This window comes from Coloeus monedula (assembly GCF_965178545.1).
Source record: "Coloeus monedula genome assembly, chromosome: 1".
Taxonomy (NCBI): domain Eukaryota; kingdom Metazoa; phylum Chordata; class Aves; order Passeriformes; family Corvidae; genus Coloeus; species Coloeus monedula.
The window spans coordinates 122022207-122040019 of NC_138781.1; the positions used below are offsets into that span (position 1 = coordinate 122022207).

General features: G+C 39.3%; 1 protein-coding gene across 7 annotated transcripts in view; it reads left to right on the forward strand.

Annotated features, from left to right (window-relative positions):
* CHD7 (chromodomain helicase DNA binding protein 7) overlaps nucleotides 1–17813 on the forward strand; it is a 144707-nt gene that overhangs the window by 15950 nt on the left and 110944 nt on the right. The window lies entirely within an intron of this gene.

Below are 17813 nucleotides of genomic sequence, written 5' to 3' on the forward strand. Positions count from 1 at the left end.
GCAGCTTTAATTTGACTGGGGCCCATTCATTGACAATGATAATAAAAAGGCTGAAAGCTAAATGTAGCTGGATGCTTGGGGCACGTATGCAGAACACTTTCCTCTCCATTGCTGGGCACTGCTGAGAGAGGAACTTCCAAGCTCTCTAGTTTCCACTGTGAAAGTTTCCAACACTTTTTTCCCTCATTAAAAAAAATTAAAAAAAATCATCACGTTGCTCAGCACAGACCACATTTTAGATGTCTGGGTTGCTTACAAACTTAACGGTGAGGTGATAGTTAGAGAGCTCCTTTCAAGGGGTCTGCATTTACAACAGCTGGAGAAAAATTCTAGTAATCCCTTTTAAAATAAGATGCAGTCTGGGGGAAAATTAACCATTTCTTTCTGAGGTTTGTAACAGATGATCAGAACAATTACATTCTGTATGTTTTCCTATCTCCAGCTACTACAAGTGGGGAGTGTTGCTTGTTTCTTCTTGTTTGGTATTGTAAATGTGCTCAGGGTTTTGCAGAGATCCTCTTGATAGTGTACTATTTTCCTCTAGTTGTTAAAACCACAGCTGCTTGGAAAAAGCAATTCTTTTTGGTCTTATACATAATTTGAAGTTTGAAACAGTTTTACAAAACGAAATTTCCACTACTAAAGTATTTGTGAATGCCACAAATTCAAACATCTCCTTGTCCTGTCTTTCTGTTAACCTGAACTGCTTATTTTCAGTCTCTTATGAGCTGGTTTTTTAGTAGGAAATTTATAAAGATCATTATTAAAGCTGTTGCACAGGCTCTTAAAAGAGTATTAAATGCTTGTGATTGCAAGTTTAACTGAATTACTGATTCACTGATACTAATTGGATAATCATATTTGACCAAATATCTAACTAAATATTTAACAGTGTGATGACATTTCTGTTATTGCTTGTAAATCCTGGTTAGGTTATTTAAAGAGTGGAAAAAAGCCTCTTATTTGTAACCCAAAATTATTTTATTGCCGCTTCAGTAATGAAGGAAAGTTTCAATCATAGGCAAGGATCACACAGTCCTTTTAGGAAAATAACAGTTTCTGGGAATGTAGTATTGTAGCAATACCAATAAAAACGAGGTATAGTGGAATACTCACTATCGCAATCAAAACTCTGTACAGTGATGGGAGATTTCAGTTGTGACCAATTCCTTTTGGATCTGGTTAATGCAGAAACCTGAAGAGTTGTGTCAAAGGAGCACTGTAAAGGTTTCCCTGTCCGTGTAGAGGGGTCAGGTAACCTGAGCGTAGTTTTTTTTTCCACGTGAGTTATTTGCTGTTTTGAACTGAAAAGCTTTTGATGAACGTTCGCAGTATTTCCCGTTAACACTCAAATAATATTAGGACTTTTTTAAGACGTAAAACGCGTTGTTTGCGAGTCAAGGTGGAACAGGCCGATGGCGAAGCTGCAGGCACTGTACTGAAGAAGGGGATGTGCTGCCCAGCCTGGGCTTGGCTTGGCGTGGGTGGGTGTCGTGGTCGGCAGGCCTGTCCTGCCCTGGCACACAGGGAGGCTCCGTGCCAGGTCTGTGCCCCATGGACGGCAGCTCTGTGGGCAGTAGAACCTGCAGCATGAGGATACAACAAAACCTAAACAAAGACAACCCAGGCGTGATTTTCTGTAAAGCTGGAAGGCCTGAGTAATAGGGGCTTCTCAGGTTTTCCCAGAGCTGCTGAAGTGCGGCAGTGAGGCTGTGTTTTGCCATGTCCAAGGCATCCTATAGCAGCTCCCTATCCGGGGTTTGGTTTTGTTTGTAGCGTATGGTGTGATACATAGAGGTTGCTAAGGTGGGGAGGAGGTGGAAAAAAGTAACCAGAAAGAAAGAGGGTGGAAATAAATGCAGGTGTCTCCTTGAATCCCGCACCTTACCTCTATCCCTTATTTCCCACTCATTTTTACATTAATTTTCAGATGGAAAGCCTTTAGAATGTGCTGGTCAGTATTTGCTCTTGTGAATCTAGTGTTATTCAAAGAAATTTGTGTGGCTAGCAAGGGTACAGGCAACTTTGTGACAAGTGGTGTGTGTGTCCGAAGGTCTTCCTTCCCCTAGTTCCCTTAAATCCTCACTTCCAAACCCTTATATATTTCTCTGCTGTGAACAAATCACTAACTGGTCAGATTTATGAGCTGGTTAACTGATGCCCATAAGTAACACAGGTGATACTTTTATGTTACTTTAATGTTCCCTGTATACATGGGAAAACTGCAAATTTTAGTAAATAATTAAACTGTCTTTCTGACAAATGAGTCTTTTGTGTGTAGGTGAGGCTTTAGACTTCACTTTTCCAACAGAAAGTTATTGTATTAATTTAGCTTCATCATTTAGCTATCAATTTAGCTTCATCATTAAGACAGACATTACCTCCATCATTTCTCATCATTTATATTTCTGTGAATAGCTTGTTTGCACAAATACAAACTACTGGATTTTAATGGAAAAAAGCGTCAAATACTGTCTATGATGTAGCAATGATAAAAAGGCAAAGGGAAACTCCAACTATAATTTATTTTTAAAAATCCTTTCAGAGGAAGGAGTGAGGTACAATATGCAGAAACGTCTCATGTTTTTATTAGGTTTCTGACAAGATAGTGAAACCTAATGGAAGTTTTCCTCCTGATTTCTTTCCATCTGCACAATCTGAATAACTTTCAGTGATTTGTATCTTACCCGGGATCAGCGGTCATGGAAATACCACGTTGTAGTTGTGCACTAAAAATCTTCCTTGGAAAACGAGGTTGGAAGGCATGATGCAAAAAATAAAAAGGAGGTTATGACCTAAAGGACACATTCCAAGAGCCCGAATATGACAACAAAGCTCTTAAGGGTATTCTTAAGTATATAAAAGCTGATTAGCTCTCAGCTTCCAACACTGGGACTTTTCAAGGATGTAAACATGCACCTAGAAGAAGCCAAGCCAGAAGCAAGGATCTTTGTGCTGCCACTTGGGTTCTTCTCTGAGAGCTGCTCAGTAGTGGTTTCTAAACATCCTGGTTGTTTGGCTGCCCTTACGCTAAATGCATTCTCCTTAGAAAAAGAAAAAAAAGCAATGACTTAATTTAAACATTTTCTTTTAAAAGTTGGAATTCAATAAGAGTGCTAATTATCAAATCAGCTACTGTTTTAGTAGAACATTGTAACACATGACTTTGAAAGCTTATTGGCATATGGGAACTAACCAGAAGCCCTTGCTGGCATGATGTAGGGCTCCCTTTGCTCTGTAGTGACCTATATAGCTATTTTGGGTGTGGTTTTGCTTGGCTTTCATGGGAGCTGAGTCCAACCTTCCTCTGACATAGACAATTGCTGTGATGAGAGGGCCTTGAGGGGAATGGTGGGGAATAAATAACTTTGAGAATCAATTGTCTGGAAAAAGTCATTGCAGCCAAAATGTCTGCCCTCTTCCTAATGGTTCTGAGGGGAAAATAAAATTTCATATATATGGTCCTGATCCTAGAGGTTGTCCTGTTCAGGTTTTATTTAAATATGAGCTTGTGGCTGGGGAGAGCAATGCAGCAACTTACCTGCCTGGGAGTAGCTGGCATGTGGCAAATCCAGTGCTGGATAGTTTTGGAAGCACTTTATTTTAATGTCCTTGAGCCACTTTTTAAGCTGTTCAGCTGAGCTTTCTGCTTACTGCTAGAACTTCAACAAGCAGCTGGCTTTAAAATTTCTTGGTGAGTTTGAAAGAAATTGACCTCCCCAGAGTTTATTTTGATTTCTACCTACAAAGTAAGTGTCACTTCTTAAAACATTTTGTGGAGGTGTACATCAGATGTACAAAGTATGATTCCTTCTATGCAGCAGAGACAGTCCTGCTCTGAGAACTCAACCTTTTATTTCTCTTTTTTGCCCACCCTACTGCCCTCCCCCCAGCTTTCCCATGGATTTTTTTCCTCTTCAGATTGTGCCTTTCCTGTTGGGTTTTTAATCTTTTTTCCAATTCATACTGCTTTCTGTTTGCTTAGTGGAGTTGTGTTTTCTTGCCAGCCCTAGATAATTAGGATATGTGGCAAAATAAACATGCGTTTCAACTCCTAATAATGCTGCTTTGTACTGAAACCATGGAGGATGCCTAAGTTGGTGTGGGAAGAGCTGGCTGGCTGTACCAAAGCTTGATGAAGTCTCATGTTAGCCCCTGGATGCTGTCATGGCAAGGAGATGGCCAGCAGCAGAGAGCCAGAGCAGGGGGCTGCTTCAGTGCACTGGCAGCTTTCCGAAGGTTCTTCATGACCCTTTGAATACAAAAATTCTCTTGTTTCAAGTTTTGTTGTCATGAAAATGACATTGCCCCATCTTTTAATAGTAGATACTTAGAGCTGTAGTGGTTTTCTTTGCTCTCTGCACTGAATAGTTGTGAGTGGGGAGGGTCCAGTCCCATGGCAATTTTGAAATGGACATAGCCGTTGTGGGCCATCCCTTGGCAAGCAGAGAAATTTGGGGTGTGGGGAGCAGCTCCTGAGGGGATTGTGACAGGGAAGCTTTGGAGACCAGGAACTATGTGACCAGTGGTAAAGCAGATCAGAACATGGAGCAAGGCCAAGGAATACTTTAATAAAGGCACTTTTGTCCTCGATCTTAAAATAGGAAAGCCTGTGGATTTATTTACAGGGTAAACAGGATTTGTTAAGTGGGTAGTCACTAGGTGCAAAGGAATACTGGTCATTCTTTGGGAGAGAATTCAGGTGAAAACTAACTAAAGCTAAACTGAAAGCTGGAATTTTAGAAGTTTTGAGATCAGTAATAGGACAAAACACAGAGAAAGTCTTCATCATAGAAAGCATTGAGGTAGGTAGTGGTGTTCTGGGAGAAAAGTGAAACAAGCTCTTATGTAATAGAAACTGAGAAATTCAGTTCAAATCTTTGGTATTAACTTGGATGAGCTAGTGAGTGAGAAGTCCAAGTTGATGACAACTTATGAGAAAATATTCTTTGCTTCAAAGAGGATCCATCAGTGTAGTTGTTGGGATTGAAATGCAAAGCTGAAATGCTACTTGGTAAAGTGTCTTGCAGGAAAGTGCATATCAGTCTGTGCTGTAGAGAATGGCACTTCAGTATCTCTTCAAGTTGAAGATTAACAGCCAGAAAGGCAATACAACTGACATAGTTTTTAATGCTCGATAGAAGGAGGATTGAGGGAAGGAGAGTAATGATGAGGCTAACAGATGTTCAAAAATCACTCTGATAAGGCTGAGATAAAACTGCATGAAGGTGAGAGACTGGTAAATTCCAAGGATGCATCTTAATTAGTTGTTCAGGGTATAACAAATGTTTTAGAAACCTTACCTGTTCCTGGACAGGACAGCCTGTCTGAAGTCCAGAAATCAGGCACCCCAAGTATCCTGCTCCTTGAAGTTCTGTATTTGAATGTGTATTGTTTTCTCATGTGGGATAAGATATACTGAAACAACCATAACTGCAGTTACTGGCTTGAAATGAGATCTGAGAATATGATTTTATTTTTTTGTCTCAGCTGTCTAGGCAGGTCCTGTGGATTTTTGAGAATGTGCTCTGGTTTGTGCTACTTCTGGACTGAAGTAGCTGCTTGTTGGATTTGGTGGTTTATTGCAAGGCAAAAAGCAGGTAGATCATCATCTCCAGTTCTTGGTTTGAGAGGTACGGGGACTATGTTGCTAGTTCCTGGAAAGATCGGGCAGGCTTCACATGCTGGTGTAGTGTCAGGATGACTTAAAGGAAGGCCCTCTGACGTAGTAGCCACTGCCTATGTGAGTTCAGAGATTCCTTTAAACTCTGATCAGGGGACTTTCACTAAGAGTGTAATTTTTGCCTCGAGTTGTTTTAACCGTGAAGAATTAAACTGAGAGTTCATCGTGAGCAATTTAATATCTCTCTTGATTTAGGAAGGAATCATTCAGAAAGTGAGTTAAATAGGGGTTTCTGGACTGCCTCAGGATGTAAGTCTGGGAGAGACCTGCTAAGTAATTCAGTTTATTTATTAGTACCATTGTGAGGTGTCTGCTGTGCTTTGCATTCACTCAGCTCTGTAAGTGGGGTACAGCCTCACTCATCTTTACTTTAGTCGTCATTCTTTCACTGGGGGGAAGTGAATAAGCAGGCTTCAGCTTCACTTCCCCCCTCTTTCTGTATTGATCTCTAAAAAGGTACATTGTCATTTTCATTTTTGGTTCTTTTCTTTTTGTACAGAAGTAAGTGAAACGTGCTTCTTTAATTCTATTGTAATCTTTACAGAGGTTACTGAACAAAATTTGCCTTGGTTTCACCTGCATTTCTCCTTACTACAGGTCTGCAGTATTCCCCAGCCCATGCTGTCATCCCTCACAGAAGTGACTCTTAGTGAACATACTTTTATAGTTCAAACAGGATTTGAACCTTGTGGCAGCCATGCAGAAGGAAGGGGTTGTTTCGTAGAAATGGCACGGCGGTTGGAAGAATCACCTTGTTACAGGCAGCACTAGAACAGAAACATGTCTTGCAACTTGGGTCCAATAATCGTTGTAGTAAGTAGTAGTCTTAGAAGTTGAGCATGTTAGATGTTGCACTGAAACTATTTAAAAAAAAAAAAAAAAACCACAAAAAAACATGGAAGGGGGGTGTTTGTGTGGCTTTTCACTTACCATGGCTAAAATTAGAGAAATGCTGTGGTTAAGGCGACTGAATTCTTGAATGGTGAGTTCTCATGGAAGTTAAGGCCTCACACCCTGTTGCTGCCCCCTGCCCAAACCATGACTACTTAATTTTGTGAGGTCAAAAAATAAAACCTTGGCTACAGAAAAGATGGCAGGTGAACGCAATTGCTTCCATATCTCTTCTCATAAGGAATTTCCCTAACACAGTGATTTAAAAGATTAATCTCCTTGATCTCTTTTCTTCTTCACCTTTCTCTGTCTCCTCTCTCAAAAGAAACCAGGATGCTTGCCTTTCTGCCTGCCTCTCTGGATGGACAACCTTTCGCTTGTCACTGGTTCACTTCCCTGCTGGGAAGGGTGACTTTCCTGCTGAGACTGTGGCATGACCAGTGGCACTACTGGACTGTGCAGTATGGGGCTGGTTGGGCAATGCAGATTTTGGCTGTCTGAGGAACTGGACTAGAAAGTGTTCTTAGAGGTGGATATTACTATCAGCTGGGATGCAGGCTGTGTGCCTGAATTTATGCCCTGGTGGGGCTTCTGTGATCTGCTGCTGTCTTCCTTTGTGTGCCTGTGTGTCACATGGAGTTCAGCGGTGTGTTCTGTGGCTGCCCAACATTTAAGATTTTTGGTAGGAAGCTGGTAGGGTCAGGAAGGCTGAAAATCCCTTCTCTAATATGACAAGGTGTGATGATGGTGGTGTTTTGGGGCAGGGCGCTGCTTCTCCTCAGCGTATACTGAAAGCAGCTGTTTCTGTGTCGAGGAGCCTCCAGGTAGGCAATGAACTTTGAATAGCAAGATCGATTCAATGTGGCTGTGGGAGGGATACATTTGGTACACCTTGACTTCTCTCTTCTGGAGTGAAACAGTACATCCGCAGTAGGCAATCCATCACAGAAGGAGGCAGATTGATTCATGGCCAGAAATCACTGGGCAGAAAACCTGGGGACTAGGCATCTGTAGCACCTGCTTCCACCTTCTTGGCTTGACTGACTGCCTCCCTCCCTCCCTCAAGGTACTTTCTCTTAGGCACGCACATAAGCTGTCCCCTGGTAGGTTTACTTTGGATACTGTGGTGACAAAAGTTCTTGCTCTTTTCTGCTTACCAGAAATACTTGTTTCTCCATCATAATGCTTATTGAGATTGGTGGTCATGCTCCCAGGATTGTTTGGGGTATTTTTTGGTCTTGTTTTTGTTTGGTTGGTTTTGGTTTTTTAAGTTAAAAAACAAACAAGCCCCCCCCAAACCCGGGGTGAAATCTGCCAGGCTTTCTTTACCCTCCTCTTCTAGGGTATTCTTGTCTTGATTTTATGTTTGTAAGAATTTTTTTTCTTCTGGTAGAGTATTATACTTAAATCTGGGTAAGAGTACATATTACTATATTTTTTTTTGTATGATAAGTTTTTTTGTAGCTCTGAAGATAGCTGAAAGCTGTTGAATGTTGTCTTGTGGTCCTTCTAATAATTTGTAAGTCAGGGTATGGTTTGTGAAATGCAATGAGCTAATTTAACCAGACATTGTTCTGAAAGAAGAAGTTTCCTCTCTGCCTTTGTCCCCCTGCACCCTTCCTCACAACCACATGGCTTGGCTACTTTTTTTCGGCAGCAGTGCTTGTCAGGTCCTTCTGTGAGCCACTTTAGTTCACCAAAATGGCAGAAAAATAACTCTGTAAAATGGAGAGCATTTTGCTGTTGTAATGAATCAAACTGGCTCATAAAAGGATCTGATGAACACCAGAGCTGGTACTAAGGACAAGGGGGGTTGCTGGCTTGGAGAGCAGCAAGGCCTTTTCATCTTTTCATTTTGGTGGCAGTGAGCAAGTGGATTGGATCAGTTGCCTGGGAACCTTCATGGGAGAAAGAGAAATAGAGTAATCATCTGTGAAGCAAAGGACACGAAAAGAAAAATGTGCTGGCCTGAGTTAAAATGGATATTAAAATTTGTTTATTCCGGTGATGCTATGGATTGCATGCTAGAAACAATTTGTTAGAATTAATAATTGACTGCCCAGAAATCAGTTTTCCTCTTCAGGTAGGAAAACTAAAGCCTAAAAGATTAACTAATGTATAAATAACTTGTTTGCTCTTTCAAATGTGAAGTATTTAATCTTTGAAACAATTTATTCACAAGAAAGGGGGAGAGGGGGGTGGTGGTGGTGGTTTTTTTTTTTTTTTTTTTTTGCAAGCTTGAAATCCTCCATTAGGTTCATCAGCTTAGAGTCAATTTGTCTGTCTCAAATTTTATCAAGTCAGTGTTGTTTCAGTGTCATCAAGTTTCATCAGTCAGTAATTCAGTGGATTCCATTATTCAGAGTTTTATCCCAACTATTTACATTTTCCTGCTGGTTTGAGATGGAATGAGAGCTTGGTCCTAGTAGGTGGCTGAGGCTGTTACTTCCTCTCATAGTCTAAAGCTTTCTGATAGTGACACGAATGCACTCCTACATGTTAAAATTGGTGGGAAAAAAAAGTACATTGCAAATCAAATAACATGCTAGTTAGTCACTTCTGTAACACAGTGCTCTTGCTGCTCTCCATAGATATGGGCAGTTTACACTGTGTAGCTCAGCAGAGGAATTAGCACCTTACAAAAAGTCAGGGATTCTGACTGCAGCTTTTGCTCAATCCACTGGTCAGCTTGAGGTGACTCTTTCAGCATAGCAGCAACGTGGCGTTAGAAGCTGCTTGCTTTCTGAAGAGCTCTGGCTTTTTTGTCTAGTTATTTGTGTATATTGCCTGCAGTGTGACAGAAAGGGGCTTCTTGGCAGGTGGAAGAGTGGAAGCTCGTGCTTTCCTTCCTGTTTTTCTCAAGATTTGGGCAATTACTAGAAGGTAAACTCTTGCCATAGTTACAAAAAACCCAAACCTTCATGTAGTGCACCATCTAGATTCCTTTCCTTGTGTTTTACGTCTAAAAATTCCATTTCAGGATCTACAGGGGATGCCAAGAGGTGCAGGAGAGGGGATTTACAAATTCTATCTTATGGACATTGTAAGCTGCATTTGGTGAAAACTGTGAGGATGGTGGCCCTGACTAGCATTGTGTGTGTTCAGAGGGAATATTGTAGTTACTAAAAGCAGCTTGTTTACATTAGGAATTGTATGTGCTAGCTCTAATGGGCTTTAGGAAGCCCAAAGCACAGCTGTAAAACATCTGTCTCTGGGACCAGATCTTGTCTGTCCGATGAGTTGTTGTCCTGCATTTCATGTTGAGATTTAGACAAGAAATAATTTTTTTTTTTAATAGAAAAGTTTTTCAGCCATCCTGCTTGAAGACTGGTTTGTACTTGAAAGGCTATCATGCTGTTGTCTTGAACACAGAAGTTAAAATAGTGACTCAGTATTGACTTAACTCCACTTCCTCTTTAATCCGATCATCTTGTTGCTATATGACCTTACAACACCTTAATTTAAAGGCTGCTTATTCCAGTGGATTAAATTTGGAGGTGTCTGGTGTGGTAGGCATTGCTACAGGAAGGGCTTAAAAGGAACTTAATCGTTGCCTCAAAAAAAAAACAAAACAAGGTGTTGGAATAGGAGCAGCAAGGGTATTTTTCCACTTTGGGATGCTGGCATATGGACAAGGCTTGCTCTGAAAGAGCAGGAGAAATTTTGAGCACATAGTTCTGCTGTACCATAAGAAAAAGTACATTCACTTCCAGTGAGTGAATTTGATGCTCCTTGTCTTCCACTTAACGTGGAAGTATTAGAAGGCAAAATATCTGTTTAGTTCATGCATTTCTGAGTGCTTGGGTGGTTTTTCTTCTTTTCAAGGCTAGTGACCTGAGCAGGTAGTTGGAAGCCAGGACCCGAAGTGCTACTCCAAACTGGTGTGCCAGGTTCATAGTGATGTGTTTTGTGTCTCCCATATTGGGATGTGTAATAGTTGCTGATTACCAAGCAGCACTTGGCAGAGGATCTTGGTTCTTTACCAAGTGTTAATTCTGTCTTGCTACTGGTCTCGTGAAGTAGATAAATGCTGTCCTTAAAAGGACAGTTGGTCTGACATTCAGCACTTAAAAAAAAAAAAATCTGTCTTAAGTGTTCAGAGTCTGTATCTGAACAGCCTGCTATTTTTCAGAATTTGTCTTCTTCATTTAAATATTTTTCTTAGGAGTAAATTCTAAACAATTGTATTTTGTGTATTGCGTTTAGGGACCATAAACTTCCTTTTTGTCCTATAAAGTTTCTCGAACAAACTCTGCCAAACAGGTCAGCCATAATATGTTGAGCTTTGGCTTAGCAGTAGGAAGAGTTCAGAGAGTGTAGTCTCTACTGTTTTATTAGCCATTTTGATTCGCATTTTCTGTCAGGTTTTTCTTCCATCTCAAGTCAGTATTTAATCTGACTAAACTAAACTGAAGCCGAACTGAAGTTGGGTGTTGGGTGTGATCTGGGGGTTATGGTGAGTTTTACTGTACCTGTGAAAACTTTGATCATTTAGAGTCCTTGAAAATAAACCACTGGCATGTTCTTCCTGTCTCTGACAGTGGTCTAGCAGAAGGTCTGTTCTGCATTGGGAGTAGGCTGCTGCCTTCAAGCTTGAGCTACGCTCAGCACAGAATGGCAGCAGCACCTTCCATGGATTGGAGGAAGCAGGGGTAAACGGGAAGGTGCAGAGAGACTGGGTTCTTCCATTGCTTACAAAAGCAACCACCATGTCTTCTGTATTTGCAGAGGGAAAATTCTGTACCCCCAGTTCAGGAGATGGGCATGGTCCCCACTTTATAGGTAATAGAGAGGGTTTGTTTTCAACAGCTAAGACATTGCACAATGACTTGTGGATTGGAACTGAGGATTGAATTCAGTCTTCCAGTAATTCCTTTAAGTGCTTAACCTAAATATGTTGTAGTTATTTTAAGTACCTTTTTATAACGGTAGTAAAGCTTCAGGCCAGTGCTTTGAGCTGATATTATCTTTTACAGCTGCTGTTTAAATTAGGAAAAGTATGAATATTTTAATTTTTTTCACCACTTAGTGTTGTTTTTAAGTCTTTTTCCATCAAACATGAAAAGATAGTTTTAATAAAAGTTCAGTATTCCTAAAACTTTAGAGTATAACACAACTTTGATTTGAGTTATTAAAACCACACTCTTTTGAGTTGTTAACAAAATGAACTTAAAACCCCCTGTAAGTACTGAGTACATCCAGAGATGTACTGTATGTGCTACAGTATTTAGTATTGTCAGTGTTTCTGTTTATTTTTTTTTTTTACTCCTTTAAGGGGTTACAACCAGATCATAAACTCTCTTGGAATTTTCTGTTGTTGGAATAGGGTTAGTCTTTTATACAGGATCGGTACAGTTTCAGCAGAGTCTGATACAGTTTTGGGTGTTCTTGTCTCTCTCACGTTATGGTCCTCTGAAGTGTTGTAATCTCACTTGCATTCTTGAAGTACTGGTAACATGGACTGAAATACAGTATCTTCATGAAAGGAGGGTGAAATGTTATACTGGAAACGGTGTATTATTGAAGTAGCATAGTTGTCAACACCTATTAAAACCATGTTGCAAATATCATCTTTCTTTTTTAGTACCAGAGGTCTGAATCCTATTTCATAGCAACCAAGGTGGAGGCTATCCAGAAACAGAGCAAGCCCCTTAGCCCCCACAGCTCTGCAGCTCAGAATTGTCTTGGGAAAAGTGATAGGTAATGCTTAATGAATTTTTCTTGCATGAATTCATCTAGTCTTCTCTTGGTCTGTGTAAACTCTTGGCTTCCATTGGGACTGTGGCAATGAGTTCTGCAGCTTAAGTACACATTGTATGAAGAACTGCTTCCTTTTATTTGTTTTATTTTGAACCTACCACCTGCTAGTTTTGTTTGATGTTCTCTAGTTTCCTTGTTAAAAGAGAGAACAGTGGTTCGCTACGTACCTGTTCCGTGCTGCTCCTGATTTTGTAAACTTTTTATTCTCTCCCTGGTTAGCCCTTCTTGAGGCTGGAGATTCTGAAGGGTATTCAGATACCTGTCACCTCTCTCTGGTCCATCAGTAATTTTAATTTTGAAGTGCAGGTGAGAAGAGCAAACACTGTCAATGCAGCAAGGTATAAGCACCTCATAGGCTTGTGTATCCCATTTCTTATCCAATTCTGTGAGGTTTTTTCCATCTCTTTTTTTCTTCAACATGCTCAGTATTCTGTTTACTCTTCTGACAAATCTGGTTTTCCTAGATTATTTATTTTAGCTCCCAAATCGTGTCAGGACTCAGTAAAATGTATGTAAAACAGTCAGATTGTATTTTCTCATGTGTGTTGTTATTGATTTCCTTCCACTGAATCTCATCTGCAGTTTATTACACCTTCAATGGGTGTGATGAAGGTCTGCTGCTTCCTGCATAGTTGATTTTAATTTTTAGCAAAATTAAGTTGTTAATACTATTAGCAAACTCACTTCAAGGTTCACCTGTTTCTAGATCTTTTATGTGCATGCTGTCAGAGCAGGTCTGGAAAGAGGTTCATTTCCTGGTTTGAACTGGTTACTTTCATCCATGTGACGACCTTCCCTCCTTTGCTGTTGTAGCTTAGTTTCCTTAAGAACCATTGCTGGAAGACCTTTGTTCAGCAGCTGGCACGTGTTTTGGTCATCCAAGTTAGCTCAGACTTTGGCCATTTATCAATTGCTTCAATGAAATCTCTTGTACTGGTAAGACAGGACTTTGCTGTGGGAAAGCATTGGTGTCACTTCTGTAGTCTGTACTTAGGTATGTGCCCGTGTTTCTTCTATCTTCTACTTATTTGCCCTACTGGGACGTTAGACTTGCTGGTCTGTAGTTCTTGGCAGGCTAAAGGTATGACCATCTTTCAAAACTGAGGCACCACTGGCAACAGGCAGTGTTTGGAACCTGAGATATTATGCAGCATAGCGGACAGATAGGCTGTTTTATCCTTCAGCTCCCCACAACTCTTGGTGAATGTATTGGTGACTTGCTGCTGTTTGCTTTGGTTCAACCAAAACTGCCTCTGAGGATTTATGTGCCAAAAAAGATGAAAGCTTCCCTTAGCTTCTCCTATGACGGGAGATGCAGAAAACTTGTAGTTTTTATTTTCTTGGAGTATTTCTTTCGTATCTTGATTATATGTTAGTCCAGTGGATTCTCTAGCAGGCTTCATATAACTGGCATTTATGAAAGGACCTTTTATGACTTTGCCCCTCTAGGAACATATCTTTTGTTTGCAATTTTTCTTGCTAGTTTCTTTTGTCCAATTTATTCCCCTCTTCTTGAGAAATGTTCTTACTGATAGCTTCCCCACCTTGAGGTTTAACTGTGATGCAATTTTTTCCTCGTGTCTCCGCATTTTCAATATAGTATTTTTTGTCTGTTGTCTGTAAACATTTTGTCCAACTGCCTGATTTTGTTTCTCTTACCAAGCTTCCTCATTTTAATGCTTTTTTCTCTTTGGAAGTAAGCACTCCAATGATGCTTTTTTGTTGTTTGCTGCTGTTTTAGGAATGCTAAGCTCAAATATATTTAATGGATTTCATTAGCAGTAGCATGGTACAGTTAAGTCAAATATGATAGGAACAAATCTGAATTGTAATATAATTTTGTGGATGTTTAAATAGTCCATGTTGTAGTTAAAATGTGGCAGTGTTCCCCTGTGTGCTTCACTGTAACTTCATATAAATAGTTTGATAAATACAGTTTAAATGCTTTTATACTGTAATTTCTTCTTGCCAGAAAACCAGTCACCTTACCAAGTTGTACAAGTAGGATGGAAATTTATTTTGAATGCCACTGATTTATTTAGGAGTGAGACAAAGTATGTGACTGTGTCCTTCAGTTATAATTCCCCATCAATTGTAAATTGAAGTATTTGTTCAAATATACAGTATAAAACAGTATTACAATCAAGCTGCAATTATCATGGGAGTCATAACTTCTACTTTTCTTTTTCTTGGCTCTCTGTGTGAAAAACTGTACTGTAGTATATTATTTAATTGTTTAGTACTGAGGTCTCTCTGTTTTATCATAGTATGTGACATGCTGCAGTACCACTCTGTATAAAAACCTTTGGTGCTTGAAGCAGTGGTGGAACAGTAAGAGTTTATTCATGTCTTCATGTATAGATGTGTGAGCACCATATTTAGAAGAACTATTGCACAAATAATAACCACTTCATACTGCAGGGTTTTTGAGAATTATGTTGCTTTGCTGAGAATGACTTGGAAATTCATAAGTCTGTAAATCTGAAGTCATGGGCATCACTGTTACTTCTGTGTTTGATTTGCTAACTTGTGTTAGGGAAGAGGCTCTCCCGAAAGTCACTTGTTCTTTCAAAGTAGACTGTAACATGCACTCACACAGTTGTTCAGCATAAGCAACTGAAATTTGAGGAATTTTATAGTAAAGTAATGGAAAAAAATGTTAGCTGTATTAAGATCATGAAATATTTAAGAACTCATGGTCATGAAAGTAGGCAAACTAGTTTTATAGAGAAGGAGCAGTTACATTTTCAAAATGGATGCTCTGAAGGGTAGCAAGTATGAGTTCATAAGATTTGGAAATAAACAGAAGTTTAAAAGAGATCTTATAAAATTAATTTTTTCTTTAACAAGAATGCAGGTGTCATGAAAGGCTTGTGCCTATTTCAGTTGTTGAGGAGTCATGATCCTGCTTTGTTAAGTTAATATTTAAGCTTTCTCATGAAACCTACTACAGCTTCTAGATAGCATGCCATATGTACAAAATAAACTCACCAGTTGTTTTGTTTTCCACTAAAAAGTTAAATTGCAATCAATGTCTGTACATGTAAATTTGTTGAGGGTAACAGGAAAAGGAACTATGCAGAAATACAGGGTTTGTCTTACAAAAGAACTTATAGGAATTTTAGGATGTGGTCATTTCTTAGTTCAACTAATACAAGCAAAGCACCTAGAAGAAAGTGGAGAGGTCGTTTTCTGTTTGCAAAGAAAAGGCTGGTAATAGAATTTGAAGTAACAAGAGTTGAAAGTAATCCAGCCTAGACAGAATTAAAAGCAGAGTGTTCTGGCATGGTAGATTCTCTTAGGTGGTGTTTAGTGAATGGGTGCTTTTGCCATTCATTTTTTTATCTCTTCCCTAACTAACCCATTTTGAATTTCGCCTCCTAAGTAACTTTCATGAAGAATAGAGGGGAAGTCTAGAATTTGTTTAAAATCTGTGTAGTTGTGCATTAGTAGGATGTATCTCTACTATTGGAAGATCACAAGCTATCAGTCATTTAGCACTGAGGTTTAAATGGAATAGGTGCTTTTATAGGCTGATTTATTAGAATATGTTGCTTATAGGCTTGTTGAAAAACGTCACTAGCAAATTTGATGTGAAAAAATGGCGCGAGGACAGTTGGGGATTTTGTCATGGTCTATGAATAGCTGATAAGCAAAACGAGGTGCTGTAATGCTGTTGTTTTCTCTCTTAACCTCCTTGTCCCCTATCCTCCCCCACAGATGGGATTTTGAAAGTGGCACTGGAAAGGGGAAGTAGGTCTTAATCTAGTAGCATGAACATGGATTATAGGTTTTTTGCTTCTATTTCTTTGATCCTTCTCAAAGGCATGTCTCACTTGTGTTCCCTCCACTCCAGCAATAAGGCAGTATCTTTTGGGGGCTTTTAAAAGGCCACCTTTCTGTTGGCCAAATACATTTTACAAATAAGTTTGGTGTTGATGATTTAATGATCTTGTAAGTATTATCTTAATTTTAATCAAAAGAGTGTATGTGTTGATTAGTTTGATGAGATTAAATCATGTGCTTTGTTTTAGAGGACTGAACTAGATGATCTTTAAGGTCCCTTTCAACCCAAACTATTCTGTGATTCTGTGATCAGTGAAACAGTTATGCCTTAGCAGAATAGAGTCACAACATAGGTTTGTTGTAGGATAAAATCAAAACGGACTCTTTGACAGAAAGTTGTCAGTTTTCCTTGTTTTTTCAAAGGCTTGGATATATATTTGTCCTTCTGGTCTACCCTTAAGTTTAACTACAGTAGTAAACTCTTGGAAATCTTACGTGGAAAGTACTTTAAAATGTTCATAAAGACAGATAATCCCACCATGGTTCTGATGCCTCCTTTCCCCCTTCTCCATATGATTATTGGTCTGAATCAGACATCTGCCCATCACTTGGCCACATGTTCTTATTAATGAGATACATAAGGATAAGCAGTAAGAGTTGAATTGTCTGTTTCTGCATAAGCACAGTTTATGTATGGTGAAGAATGATGATTTTTCTTTCCTCTAGTCTCCTTTTACCCACATATGTCTAGAAAAGAAATAGTCAAACTACTAGTTACATGTTTTTAGCAGAGTAGAACAATAATGTGGGCATTTAGTGTATTGGGCATAAAAGAAAAACTTATTATCTGAATATTCAGGTAGATGCTAATGTAGTACAAAGAAGCTGTATGTTTAGAGTAACTTCTGAAAAGCATGTAACTGCAAGGAAAAGAAAAAGGCAACAAACCAGGATGGCCAATTTGAGTGGGTAAGCAAGTTGGGGCCTTAAGGTGAAGGGCCTGGATAGTTTCAGAATATGTGGACAGGATTAATGGAGGCATGTTTAGAATTGCTAACACTGTTGACACCAGTGCTACAAACACTGCATTTTTATAGACTGGAGTCCCATCCATCATCTCTAGCCATTTCCAAAAATCAAGAGATCTGAATTCTCTTACCATGTTCTGTCTCGTGATAAGTTTGATTAAATCCATCTATTTTTCTAGTCATGGACCATCATTACCCTGTGTGATTACAAAGTTGCTGTGCATTAACTAATGGAATCCATAATATGTTTAAATACAAGCACAACTGGCATTTTCTGTGTTAATCGTCCGAACTTCATGTTAGGTTCTCTTGTGTCTTGTAATTTCTCTTTAAAATGTTTGTGGAATTAATACCTTGGATCCTCTGTGTAATTAACAGCATCCATAAAAATGATCTGTGAAGGAAGATCATTGGTTGGGGTTTTGTTTTTTTTGAGATTAACAAAATCTAAAGTATTATATGTTGTGACACATAGTCCAAGTCAAGGTTTCTTTAACATGAAATGTCATTCACTGGAATTAGACTGATTACATACTGAGGCTTCTGTTTTAAGATACAGGTATTTTCAACAGTGGAAGGTTAAAAATGGTATCTTGAAATATGCTTCTGTTATCTTGAAATATGTCTTGAGTCAGCAGCTAAGTCAAGTTTTGGTTTTGAAACCT